General features: G+C 42.2%; 1 pseudogene; it reads left to right on the plus strand.

Annotated features, from left to right (window-relative positions):
• Positions 1 to 11,196: 11,196 nt before the first annotated feature.
• On the plus strand, positions 11,197 to 11,324 carry LOC136152019 (small nucleolar RNA SNORA70; annotated as a pseudogene).
• Positions 11,325 to 13,253: the final 1,929 nt, after the last annotated feature.

Raw genomic sequence — 13,253 nt, forward strand, 5'->3', positions numbered from 1 at the left:
AGACTGCTACTTCTAAGAACTTGTATTACAGAAATTCTGGGGCCACTGAAGGATGATAAGTAGTAAGACAATAGGACATCCCAAGATCTGACAGTTATCAGCAGAAAGGAGCCAAGTCATAGAGATGACTAATTAATGGGGAAATGGACCCGGACTGTAGATTGAGACAGGTAAAGTTCAGAGTTCCGGAGTTAGTCAGCAAATAGCACAGTTACGCAGAGCCTAACATTGATCCTGGGAGCAGGCTGATTGGACTTTGGTCTGGCATGGAGAAGAGAGGAGCTCTGAACCCACTAACCATGAGTTGAACCACAGAGAAGTCCAGGGCTTACCCATCACCACCAGAAATGCTGGGATGACTTTTCACAAGAAGGAACAAAAGTTGCAAGGTGGACTGAAGGCTTCAGTAAAAGTTGCCGTCTGTTTCCAGTGGGTTCAAATTTTGATCTGGAGTCTTGAGTTTTTACTATGTTTCAAATCTACTAGTTTGTAAAAACCAAGAGAATTTAGACATCTACTAACCCAAAAGAAGATTAATTTCCCTACAGGATCACAAATTACATTGTTAACTAAACTTGCTAAATTTCCTGACTCTGGTCACAGACTGGAAGATGAAACCACCCTCTGTGCTGGTGGGACAAAGGATGATTTGGTTGTGTGTAGGAAATGGAGAAAGGTCTATGCAAGAAGCAGGTCCCAAATTTTGGGGCCAGATGTCCACTTCCAGACTGTTTCTTCTGAGCAGAAAAGAAATGATCATGTGTGATTCTTTGGAGGAGTCCACCCCACACCTGTTCATAATCCTAGTGTTCTGTTTTCCATGTAACCAGGAGGCCCGGAGGGTCCCCTAGCTGGGCCTTTTTGGATAGGCCTTAGATGGACCACCTTAAAGTACCGTGGCCTTGAGTGTGGCAACAGTTGTGAGCTCTAGACAGCTGTTATATCTGACCTCCCCTGGACGCCATTTCTTCTCCCTCTAAATTCCAGAGTAGAGAATAGACTTCTTAGCCAGCTTTGTTGGAAGTGTACCAGCACCTGTTGTTAAGAGAGGGCCATCTCCGGGGGGCTCAGGGCAACCCCAGGAGGCTCAGGATGCCAGCACTGCCCCAGGCCTCTGCCTTCAGGTATATCTTGCAAAATGACACTTTGTAACCGATTGCTCTTCATGTTACATCCTGCCTACTGGGCCCGGCTCCAAGGCCTTGATCTTTCTGACAAACAAATCTACATTGCACTTAGGGCAGAGAGCAAAGGGCAAATGGGCAGCACATGGAAAGGTTTCGTATGAATAATCCCCACCACTAGGCAGGGAATTAATAGAACTAGCATGATAAGAGACATGGGAAGTTAATTGCTATGAAGAATAAGCATTTATGGTTTACTGTGAGCCGGGCACTATGCTGAACACGTCATGTACGCTGTGCGCTTCATTTACTACAACAGCCCTAGGTGGTGTGGCTGTCTCTTTGATGAATGAGGAAACCTAGGATTTTAAATAAACTGCTCAAGTTTACATAGTTAGGACATAGTATGGCAGAGCCAGAGCTGGGTGCAGTTGTGGCTTGAGGGTTTAGTTGCCCCATGGCGTGTGAGATCTTTACTCCCTGATCAGGGATCAAACCACCATCACCTGCATTGGAAGGTAGATTCTTAACCACTGGCGGTGGTTTAGTCGTTAAGTCAAATCTGACCCTTGTGACCCCATGGACTGTAGCTTGCCAGGTTCCTCTATCCATGGGATTTTCCAGGCAAGAATACTGGAATGGGTTCCCATTCTCTTCTCCAGAGTGACCTTCCTGATCCAGGGACCAAACCACACCTGGGAAATCCCTCAAAGTAATAATAATAAAAGAGAGATTTCTGATGCTCAGATTGTTCTCCATTTAGCCAGTGGGAGGTCCTGAAGGTTGGCTTCTGTGTTCTTTCGATAAATTTGATAAAATCAGATAGATTTGATAAATTTTTGGCAAATCTGATGGACTTGATAAAATCTTTTGATAAATTCCCAATGTTCTTTGAACGCTTTCTCACTTTCTGGCACAAGAAGATATTTTAGATTTACCTTATACTTTCTTTGCAGAAGTCTATTAACCAAGAAATACTGGTGCCCCTTGCTGGAGAATGGCATTTGGAACCAAGGTCTGCTTGCTACGTGTGCTTGTAACAACTGTATGCCATTCCCCCTCTAGGCTTTCTCAGTGGACAGAGTCAGGACGTTTATTTGAAACTGTGAGTTCATACCGATACCTCCAAATTTAACCAACCTTCACATGGAATGTTCTCCCTCTCCATTTTTGTAACTCCCTTTGTCCGACTGTGATATAAATGGTTCCCACTACTTTCATATATTACATATAGCATATTATATACATATATAGTGCTGTGCTGTGCTTAGTCACTCAGTCGTGTCTGACTTTTTGTGACCCCCATGGACTGTAGCCCATCAGGCTCCCCCATCGTGGGTTTTTTACAGGCAAGAATACTTGAGTGGGAAGCCATTCCCTTCTCCAGGAGATCTTCCCAACCCAGGGATCGAACCCAGGTCTCCTGCATTGCAGGCAGATTCTTTACCATCTGAGCCACCAGGGAAGCCCATATATTTATGTTACTGGAGCCTAATCTACTAATCAAGTATAGGTCAATATTTACATATAGGTGGTTTTTTTTTTTGGGAGGGTGGGACAATGAGACACACAAATCTGAAGGGCAAAATTTGATGAATTTTGACAAATACATCCATTTATGTATCTTGCACTCCTATCAAAATGTAGAACAGTTCATTGCCTTAGCAACCTGATATCTCCAGAGACAACCACACTTTTCATTTTAGCCACCATAAATTAGTTTTGCCTGTTCTAGATCTTCCTATAATTGAAACAAACTGCACATACTCTGTTGGGTCTGGTTTCTTTTGTTCAACATAAAGTTTGTATCCATGAAGTTCATTTACATTGTTGTGCATTTCAGTAGTTAGTTCTTTTTTATTATTGACTAACTTTCCATTGTATGAATTTAACTACTCTGCTGGAATGGATGTTTGGGTTGTTTTCAACTTGAGGTTATTATGAGTTAAAACGTCTTTGAACACTCTTGGTCAAGTCTTTGTATGGACATAGGTTTCATTTCCCTTGAGTGATTGCTTAGGATTGGAATTCTTGGGTCATAAAGTAGATGTATGTTTATAAGAAACCACTGAATATTTTCCCAGAGTAGTTGTACCATTTCTCACTCCTGCCATCAATATATAAGATTCTAGTCACTCCATCCTAGCCAACATTTGGTATTCTCAGTCTTTTTAATTTTAACCATTATAGTGGGGTTTTGATGGTATCTCATAATTATAAATTTCATTTCTCTAGTGAGTAAATTTTTGAGCACTTTTTAATGAGATTATCAGCATTTTGTATATTTTCTTTTGTGAGCGTCCAAGTTTTTTGCTCATTAAAAATTTTTGGTCTTTTTCTTATTGATCGGTAAGAGTTTTTTTTTAATTGAGGGATAATTGCTTTATAGAATTTTGTTTTCTGTCAAACCTCAACATGAATCAGCCATAGGTGTACATATATTCTCTCCCTCTTGAACCTCCCTCCCATCTCCCTCCTCATTCCAGCCCTCTAGGTTCATACAGAGACCCTGTTTGAGTTCCCTGAGACACATAGCAAATTACCATTGGCTATCTACTCTACAAATGGTAATGTAAGTTTCTATGTTACTCTTTCCATTCATGTAAGAGTTTTAAAATACATTCTTGATACTAGTCATTTGTGAAATAAACGTTTTATGAATATATTTTCCTAGTCTATGGATTTCCTATTCATTTTCTTAACTACGTCTTATCAAGAGCAGAAGTTTTAAATTCTGGTGAAGTCTATCCATTTTTTGGCAATACCCCAAGGAGTTTAGTTCTCTAGTCAGGGATTGAACACAGGCCGTTGGCAGTGAGAGCAAAGTCTCCACTGGACCTCCAGGGAATTTCCTATCCCATTTTTAAATGGATATTTGTTTTCTTTTCTTTAATTATTTGCTTTTAGTTGCACTGGATCTCCATTGCCGCACGAGGGCTTTCCCTAGTTGCCGCAAGCAGGGGCTACTCTTCACTGCAGTGCGCGGGCTTCTCAATGCAGTGTCTTCTCATGTTTCGGAGCACAGGCTCCTGGTGCAGGGGCTTCGGTCATCGCAGCACTCTGGCTCAGGAGCCGGGTGTGCAGGCTGTAGAATGTGGGTTCAGAAGTTTTGGCACACGGGGTTAGTTGCCCCATGGGATGTGGGATCTTCCTAGACCACAGATCAAATCATTGTCCCCTGCATTGACAGGCTGATTCTTACCCAATGCGCCACCAAGGAAGTCCCGGGCTATTTGTTTTTCGTGTCTGAAGAAATCTCTGCCTATTTCTAGGGTGTGAATCTCAGGGACTTTAAATTAGTGCTGGAATCAAATGAATACATTTTTTCCCCTTCTTTAAACTCACAAGGTCAGTTGCCAAACAGATTTCTTTGCTGAGCAAATGAAAGATTTTAAAGGACATCCAAGGGGTAAGGAAAAAGAGGATTTCTTAGGACTAAAATCTCAGGACGAAAAGTTCTTTTCTCAAGTTGAATGAGTTTCACGTGCAGATTATGGAGTTTAGGTTAGAGGATGGAGCCTAGGTTAGAGTCAACCAGATTGAATCACTTTGAGATCTGAGCAGATCCACCCCTTCTCACAATTGCGAGGATTCAGGGGAGTGAGTTAATTGGTGAACCAGTTAAGGAGGCTGCATGTCATGAGTCACTTTTTCAAATGAAGAATCTGCTGAAGGAAGCTGTTTCTAGGGCGTGGTTCTGGAGTTGGTCCCACAGGGCAGTTCTCCCACTACATTGTTTTCTTTTCTTTTTAAAAGTCATATTTAATTTAAAAAATTCATTATGTTTCAAACTTCAAAATTTTGAAAAAGTATAGTGAAATTATCTTTCCCACCTTTACCTTTCACAACAGATAACCACTCTTACTAGTTTCTTGCATCTCCTTTAAGAGATTTTAAAAATGCATTTATAAGATAATATAAATACATTAGGCTCTCTCTCCTTTTTTATAGAAATGCTACCTACTATAAACACAGTTCAGTATCTTGTTCTTTTCTTTTTCTTTTTAAAAATTTTTATTAGTTTTTCTTTTCTTTATTTTTCTTATTTTTATTCTTAGTATCTTGCTTTTTTTCAAACAATAATATGTCTTGGAGAGTTTTCCATATCACTTCCTTTCATATCACACAAAGATACTTCTCATTCTTTTCTATAGCTGCATAGTATTCCACTATGATGTCCAATGATTTATCTAACCAGAGCCTTGTTGATGGACATTTAACTTTTCAGATGTTTGCTCTTTCTTTCAAATACTGCTTCAATGAAAAACCTTGTATATACATCTTTTTGCACACCTGTAACTATAACTGTTGGATAAATTCCTATGCTGTATGAAAGAGTACATACATATGGGATTATGGTAGACACTGCCAAATTGCCCTCAGTAGCTATTGTTCCAATTTCTATATACTGGTTGGGAAGATCCCCTTCAGGAGGGCATGGCAACCCAGTCCAGTATTCTTGTCTGGAGAATCTCAAGGGACAGAGGAGCCTGGTGGGCTACAGTCCATGGGGTCGCAAACAGTCAGACACGACTATGTGACCAAGCACAGCACAAGGTATGCTAGTTCCTATTTATCCATATTCATGCCTAAGCTAAGAGTTTTCCATCACTTGGGTTTTTACAAATCAACAAGTAATAAAAGGTATCAGAGTGACACTTGATTTGAATTAATTAAAAAAATTTTTATATAATTTTGTTGTTAGTGTTCAGTTGCCCAGTCATGTCTGACTCTGCAACCCCGTGGATTGCAGAACTCCAGGCTTCACTGTCCTTCACCATCTCCCGAAGTTTGTCCAAGTTCACGTCCATTGCTTCAGTGATGCCTTCTCATCTTCTGATGCCCTCTTCTCCTTTTGCCCTCTATCTTTCCCAGCATCAGGGACTTTTCCAGTGAGTCAGCTTTCACATCAGATTACCTAAATACTGGAGTTTCAACTTCAGCATCAGTCCTTCCAATGAGTATTCAGGGTTGATTTCCCTTAAAATCGACTGGTTTGATCTCCTTGCTGTCCAAGGGACTCTCAGGAGTCTTCTCCAGCACCATAGTTCAAAGGCATCAATTCTTCAAGACTGCCTTCTTTGTGGTCCAGCTCTCAGAACTGTTTATGTGACCACTGGGAAAATCATAGCCTTTATTACATGGAAACTTGTCAGCGGAGTAATATCTCTGCTTTTCACCACACTGTCTAGGTTTGTTAAAGCTTTCCTGCCCAGAAGCAAATGTCTTCTGATTTCATGGCTGCAGTCACCATCCACAATGATTTCAAAGCCCAAGAAGAGGAAATATGTCACTACTTCCACCTTTTCCCCCTCTATTTGCCATGAAGTAATGGGGCCGGATGCCATGATCTTAGTTTTTTTAATATTCCATTTTAAGCTGGCTTTTTCACTCTCTTTCTTCACCCTCATCAAGAGGCTCTTTAGTTTCTCTTTGCTTTCTGCCATTAGAGTGGTATCATATGCATATCTAAGGTTGTTGATGTTTCTCCCACTTATCTTGATTCCAACTTGCAACTCACCCAGCCCAGCATTTCTCCTGATGTGCTCAGCGTGCAGGTTAAACAAACATGGTGACACCAGACAGCCCTGTCGTATTCCTTTCTCAATCTTGAACCAATCAGTTGTTCCATGCAGGGTTCTCACTGTTGCTTTATTGACCCACATACAGATTCCTCAGGAGACAGGTAAGATGGTCTTGCATTCCCATCTATTTAAGACCTTTCCACAGTTTATTATGTTCCACAAAGTCAAAGGCTTTGGTGTAGTCAATGAAACAGAGGTAGGCGCTTTTTTTTTGGAATTCCCTAGCTTTCTCTATGATCCAGTGAACATTGGCAATTTGATCTCTGATTCCTCTTCCTTTTCTAAATCCAACTTGGATATCTGGAAGTTCTTGGTTCGCATAATGCTGAAGCCTAGCATGCAAGGTTTTTTATTTTTATTTTTTATTTATTTTTATTTTTATTTTTTTAGCATGCAAGATTTTAAGCATGACCTTACTAGCACAGGAGATAAGTGCAATTGTCTGACGGTTCGCACATTCTTTAGTACTACCCTTCTTGGAGATTGGAATGAGGATTGACCTTTTCCAGTCCTGTGGCCACTGCTGTGTCTTTCAGATCTGCTGACATATTGAAAGTGACACCTTGATGGCATCATCCTTTAGGGTTTTGAATAGTTCTACTGGAATTCCATCACATCGACTAACTTTATTAACAGCAGTGCTTCCTAAGGCCCACTTGACTTTGTTCTCCCCAAAAATCTGGCCCTGGCTGGCTGACCACAGCATTGGAGTCATACAATTCATGTGGATCTTTTTCGTACATTTCTTCCATGTATTCTTTCCATCACTCTTGATTTCTCCAGCATCTACTAAGTCTCTACCATTTATGTCTTTTATTGTGCCCATCTTTAAGCAAAATGTTCCCTTGATATCTCCAATTTTCCTCAAGAGATCTCTAGTCTTTCCCCTTCTGTTGTTTTCTTCTAGTATCATACACTGTTAATTGAAGAAGACCTTTTTGTCTCTTCATGCTGTGTTTTTGGAAATCTGCGTTTAGTTGGATACACCTTTCCCTTTCTCCTTTGCTTTTCGCTTCTCTTCTTTCTTTAGCTATTTCTAAGGTCTCCTCAGATAACCACTTTACCTTCTTGCTTTTCTTTTTCTTTGGCATGGCTTTGTTCGCTCCTTCCTTTACAATATTATGGGCCTCCATCCATAGTTCTTCAGGCACACTATTTACAAATTCTAATCCCTTGAATGTATTTACTACCTCCACTAAATATTCACAGAGGATTTTATTTAAGTCATACTCAACTTGCCTATTGGTTTTCCCTGCTTTCTTTAGTTTAATCCTGAATTTTGTTATGAGAAGCTGATGATCTGAGCCATAGTCAGCTCCAGGTCTTGTTTTTCCTGACTGTATACAGCTTCTACATCTTTGGCTACAAAGAATGTAATCAATTTGATTTCAGTATTGGCCATTTGGTAATGCCCATGTGTAAAGTCATCTCTTGTGTTGCTGAAAAAGTGTATTTGCTATGACCAGTGCATTCTCTTGGCAGAATTCAGTTAGCCTTTGCCCTGCTTCATTTTGTTTGCCAAGGCCAAACTTGGCCTGTTCCTCCAGATATCTCTTGACTTCCTACTTTTGCATTTCAATACCCAATGATGAATAGAATATCATTTTTGGTGTTAGTTCTAGGAGGTCTTCTAGGTCTTCATAGAACTGATCAACTTCAGTTTCTTCAGCATAGGTGGTAGGGGTATAGACTTGGATTACTGTGATGTTGAATTGCTTGCCTTGGAAATGAACCAAGATCATTGTGTCATTTCTGAGGTTGCACCCAAAATGCAACCCAAAAAAGTATTGCATTTCAGACTCTTTTGTTGATTATGAGGATTACTCCATTTTTTCTATGGGATTCTTGCCCACAGTCATAGATATTAAATATGTTTAATAGTAGAATTAAATTCACCCATTCCCATCCATTTTAATTCACTGATTCCTAAGATGTTGATGTTTATTCTTACCATCTCCTGTTTGACCACGTCCAATTAACCTTGATTCATGGACCTAGCATTCCAGGTTCCTACGCAATACTGTTCTTTGCAGCATCGGATTTTACTTTCATCAACTGACAACAACCACAACTGAGAGTCATTTCCTCTTTGATCCAGCCGCTTCATTCTTCCTGGGACTATTAGTCGTTCTCCTCCGCTCTTCCCCAGTAGCTTACTGGACAACGTCAGACCTGGGGGACTCATCTTTTGGTGTCATATCTCTTTGTCTTTTTATACAGTTCATGAGGTTCTCACAGCAAGTATACTGGGGTGGCATGCCATTCCTTCCTCCAGTGGATTACGTTTCTATAACTTTATTTTTCTTTCTTTCTTTGTTTTGGGTTGTGCTCGGTCTTTGTTGCTGCAGGGGCTTTTTTCTGCCTGCAGTGAGCAGGGCCACTGTCTCGTGGCGGTGCACCGGCTTCTCACGGCAGTGGCTTCCCTTGTTGCGGGGCACAGGCTCTAGGCTGCACGGGCTTCAGCGGTTGCGGCTCCCAGGCTCCAGAGCACTGGCTCAGTAGTTAAGGTACATGGGCTTAGTTGCTCCGCAGCATGTGGGATCTTCCCAGAGATATTGAACCCGTGGCTCCTGCACTGGCAGGCGAATTCTTTACCACTGAGCCACCATGGAAGCCCTGAATTAATTTTTATTATGAATGAGGATGAGTATTTTTTCTTATGTTTAAAGGATATTTATATTTAGTTTCTATTTGTATGTTTCTATGGAGTTGATGGTCATTTAATTATTGTTCTATAGGAGCTTTTTACATATTATACTCAACGTCTTTGTAAAAATCAGGTTTACTGAAGTATAAATTACACACAGTAAGGTTCACCTTTTAGTGGATCTGTCCCTTTCATGTGGAAGGCCTTCCAGCTGGGGGTTTGACATACTTGGTGCTTTGAAGTACTTATTTGAAGAAATCAGTACACACAGGCAGTGTGCTCAATGGGAAGAGCCAAAATAGTGGACTCTGACTATCAGGATTCAAACCCTGTCTTTGCCATGTATTAAGTAGGTGTTCTGTTTGGAAAACATCACCTCTTTGGGTATCAGTTTCCTTAATACCAAAAATCTTCAAAATCAGATCCCATCAGATAATATAATGGAAGCACACTGTTTAGTGATGACAGAGTCTAGGTGCTTATTAAATATTAGCTTCCCCTTTCTCCAGTCAAAGCCAAGTCTCTAAAAACAACATGCCCAGGGGTGGCAGAATGGAGTGTGTGTGTGTATGTGTGAGACTCTGAACCACGACCTCAGGTTCTGCTGGGGTGTTAAGCCACAAAGAGGCCACTTAAGTTTCTGCTTCCAGTTTTCCAGTTTGGCACCCGTAGAGTCAGAGTGAAGGCTTCCTGTGCTAATAAAATGGGCTCACAGGGGAAATATCATATTTGTCTGAGGGAGGACATTCCATGAGTGAGTAATAACCCCATTTTAATAAGGAGCTACTCAGAACGACCCAGCCAAACCCGTTCTTCTGCCTTGGTGGTTAGAGCCCGACCCAGCTCCTTCCTGATACCACGGCTTGTTGGTCCGACAGCCTTCAATTAATGAAGAGGTTCAAAAAAATATATGTCTCTTGGGCCCTAGGACTTTGGGCTTTTCTATTCCTCAGAAATGATCTTTGTTTACTGTGAGGGAAGCAAGACAATCACAGAAGAATTAGCAAATAATTATTTCTATCTTACTCCGCCAGATGACAATGGATGGACGGGGTCTGCTGCTGTCCCATTGGTGGCAGGTGGGCACCCTCACTGTCGTCCTAATGTTGTTCTTACTTGCCCAGGATAGGTGGCAAAAAACCTTGTCTTCACTAATTGGCCTTGGAAAGCAGGAGATTGCCCACATCCTAGTTGATTTTCTTAGGGGAAACACACTGACTGAGACTGCCCACGATGGCCAGGTACCATAGTAACCATTAGTGTTAGTTATTTTATGATAGAAGGTCCCTGTAAGGAACATGGAACTAACAAGCCACCACCAACCAGAATAATTTGGGGAAGGTCAAAAGGAGATGCCACGTGTCCTACCACCTCCCAGAATTCTTCTTGTTGGTATCACCCTGGCTGAGCAATGTGTGCGCCACCAGCAAGGACCCTGAGTCAGAGTGACTGGCCAGAGAAGACCTGGAAACTAATCCAGTCACCATAAAACCCAAGACTGCAAGCCACGTGGCAGGGCAGTCCTCTGGGTTCCCATACTCTCCTGCTCTCCGCTCGGGCACCCCTTTCCAATAAAGTCTCTTGCTTTGTCAGCGTGTGTGTCCCCTTGGACAATTCATTTCCGAGAGTTAGACAAGAGCTCCCTTTTGAGCCCTGGAAAGGGTCTCCCTTCCTACAACAATTTCATTTGCAGGGTAGAGTGGGCTAAAGATACGGTGAGATCCTCAGAAACTGCCCCTCCCACCAGTTGTATTTACACCTGTCTGGGGAGCCTGCTGTGAACTTCCATAACTGGGGCCCTATGTTCTGCTGTTGTTTCCAAATAAAAGACCAAGTTTTATTGCAACCAATTAAGCTGACTGTGCTCTTTTCTCCATGGGGTCCTGGTGTGCAATGGCTGCAAACAGCAGCCTCTTTGGTAGTGTATGTAGTCTGTTGCCTGTATGGGTTGCCATTCATGATGAACTGCTGTCTGTAATCAGGCTCCAGGCAGGTGAGTGTGGTGCCTTTGGAAAGCCTGGGGCACAGTGCCAGGGTCCACATTGGCCAAATCATAATGTCTACCTCCACCAAGCTGCAGAACAAGCAGCGTGTGACTGACATCCTCCACAGTCAGTTCAGTCGCTCAGTCGTGTCTGACTCTTTGCCACCCCATGGACTGCAGCATGCCAGGCTTCCCTGGCCATCACCAACCCCCAGAGCTTGCTCAGACTCATGTCTATCGAGTTGGTGATGTCATCCAACCATCTCGTCCTCTGTCATCCTCTTCTCCTCCTGTCTTCAATCTTTCCCAACATCAGGGTCTTTTCCAAAGAGTCAGTTCTTTGCATCAGGTGGCCAAAGTATTGGAATTTCAGCTTCAGCATCAGTCCTTCCAATGAATATTCAGGACTGATTTCCTTTAGGATTGACTGGTTTGATCTCCTTAGGCCAAGTTCAAATTCCCTGTTGCCAGAAGACCCGAATCTCTAAGAAGTGGGGACTTACTAAATGTAATGGGGATGAATTTGAAAACATGGCAGAAAAGTGACTCATCCCAGATGGCTGTGGGGTCAAATACATCCCTAATCATGGGCCCCTGGACAGACTGGGGGCCCTGCACTCCTGATAACCTTGGTGCTGTCCCCTCCTTACTCACGCCCACCAATAAATCCTACTTTCCTATCCAAAAAAAGAAATCAAGTTGTAGCTTTCTGAGTCCACTTAACCATAATGAGGTCTCAGTTCAAAGAGAAGTTAAGGGGCAAGGTCACAAGGGTAGACCTTCCCCAGTGAGGCATCTATGGATGTACAGCTCAAAGTGCACAGGCAAGTCCACCTCCTGGGTTCAGTCTTTCCCCAGGGCTTCGGGGCCCTGGGGTCTGGCAGAGGAACAAAGAAATGCAGGTTGTGAAGAGTGCCTAGTAGGAGACTCAGCAGCCAGTGAGGGTTGCAAGGTAAGGTTGAGGTCTCTTACTGGAGGGAGAGGGAAAATAACTCTGAGTTCCACGGGTCATCTCTTCTGTAGCTCAGAAGTGGCCTGGAAGGATTTCTGGATGTGAAATTCACGAGGTTTTAGTACCCTCTCTTATTACTGATGGCGCCAGCACTATCCATCAATTGCTGTAGGCTTACCACGTACTCAGTGCTTTATGAAAATTATCTTTCACTCCTCACAGCCACAGCCCTATAAAGCAAGTACTATTACTGTCCCCATTTTACAGATGAAGAAATGGAGACAAAGAAAGGTCAAGCAACTTCCCCAAAGTCAAAGCAATAAACCAAATGGATTTAGAAGTTGTGTTCATTACCACTACATCATACTACTTCTTCATGAATATTCATATACCATATAATGCTATAATTATATGTTGAAGTCTTATTCCCCATTTAAAACTTGATGGTGGCACAGTGTGTTATTTATTTCCTTGTTGATAGTGGACAATACAGACCTGAACACCACGTGGGTGCTCACTGAATGTTTCTTGAATAAATATTGAATAACTGAATATTACCTACTGTGCCTTAGCATAGGGAGTGGGAGAGTGGGGAGGGGAGGTATAGGTTGCTAAGTTACTAATGACTCTAGTCCTCTGGTAGTGAAAGTGGAAATTACCATCTTAAATTGGCATTTCTTCCATGTGGGCTTTGCAAACTGGCCTAGATATGACTAACAGTGGCAGCTATACATACCATTTTTGGCCCAGAATGCTTCCTTGTACTTCTTTGAAAAAAGTATTTCCCCAACTCTTGAATCTTCCTCCCTCACTCCCTGCAGGCTGTTCTGGGTCTTGGTTGCTGCATGTGGGCTTTCTCTAATTGTGGCGAGTGGGGGCTGCCCTTCGTTATGGTCTGCAGGCTTCTCATCATGGTGGCTTCTCTTGTAGTAGAGAACAAGCTCTAGAGCATGTGGACTTT

Source organism: Muntiacus reevesi, chromosome 20, assembly GCF_963930625.1.
Source record: "Muntiacus reevesi chromosome 20, mMunRee1.1, whole genome shotgun sequence".
In the NCBI taxonomy this organism is placed as follows: Eukaryota; Metazoa; Chordata; class Mammalia; order Artiodactyla; family Cervidae; genus Muntiacus; species Muntiacus reevesi.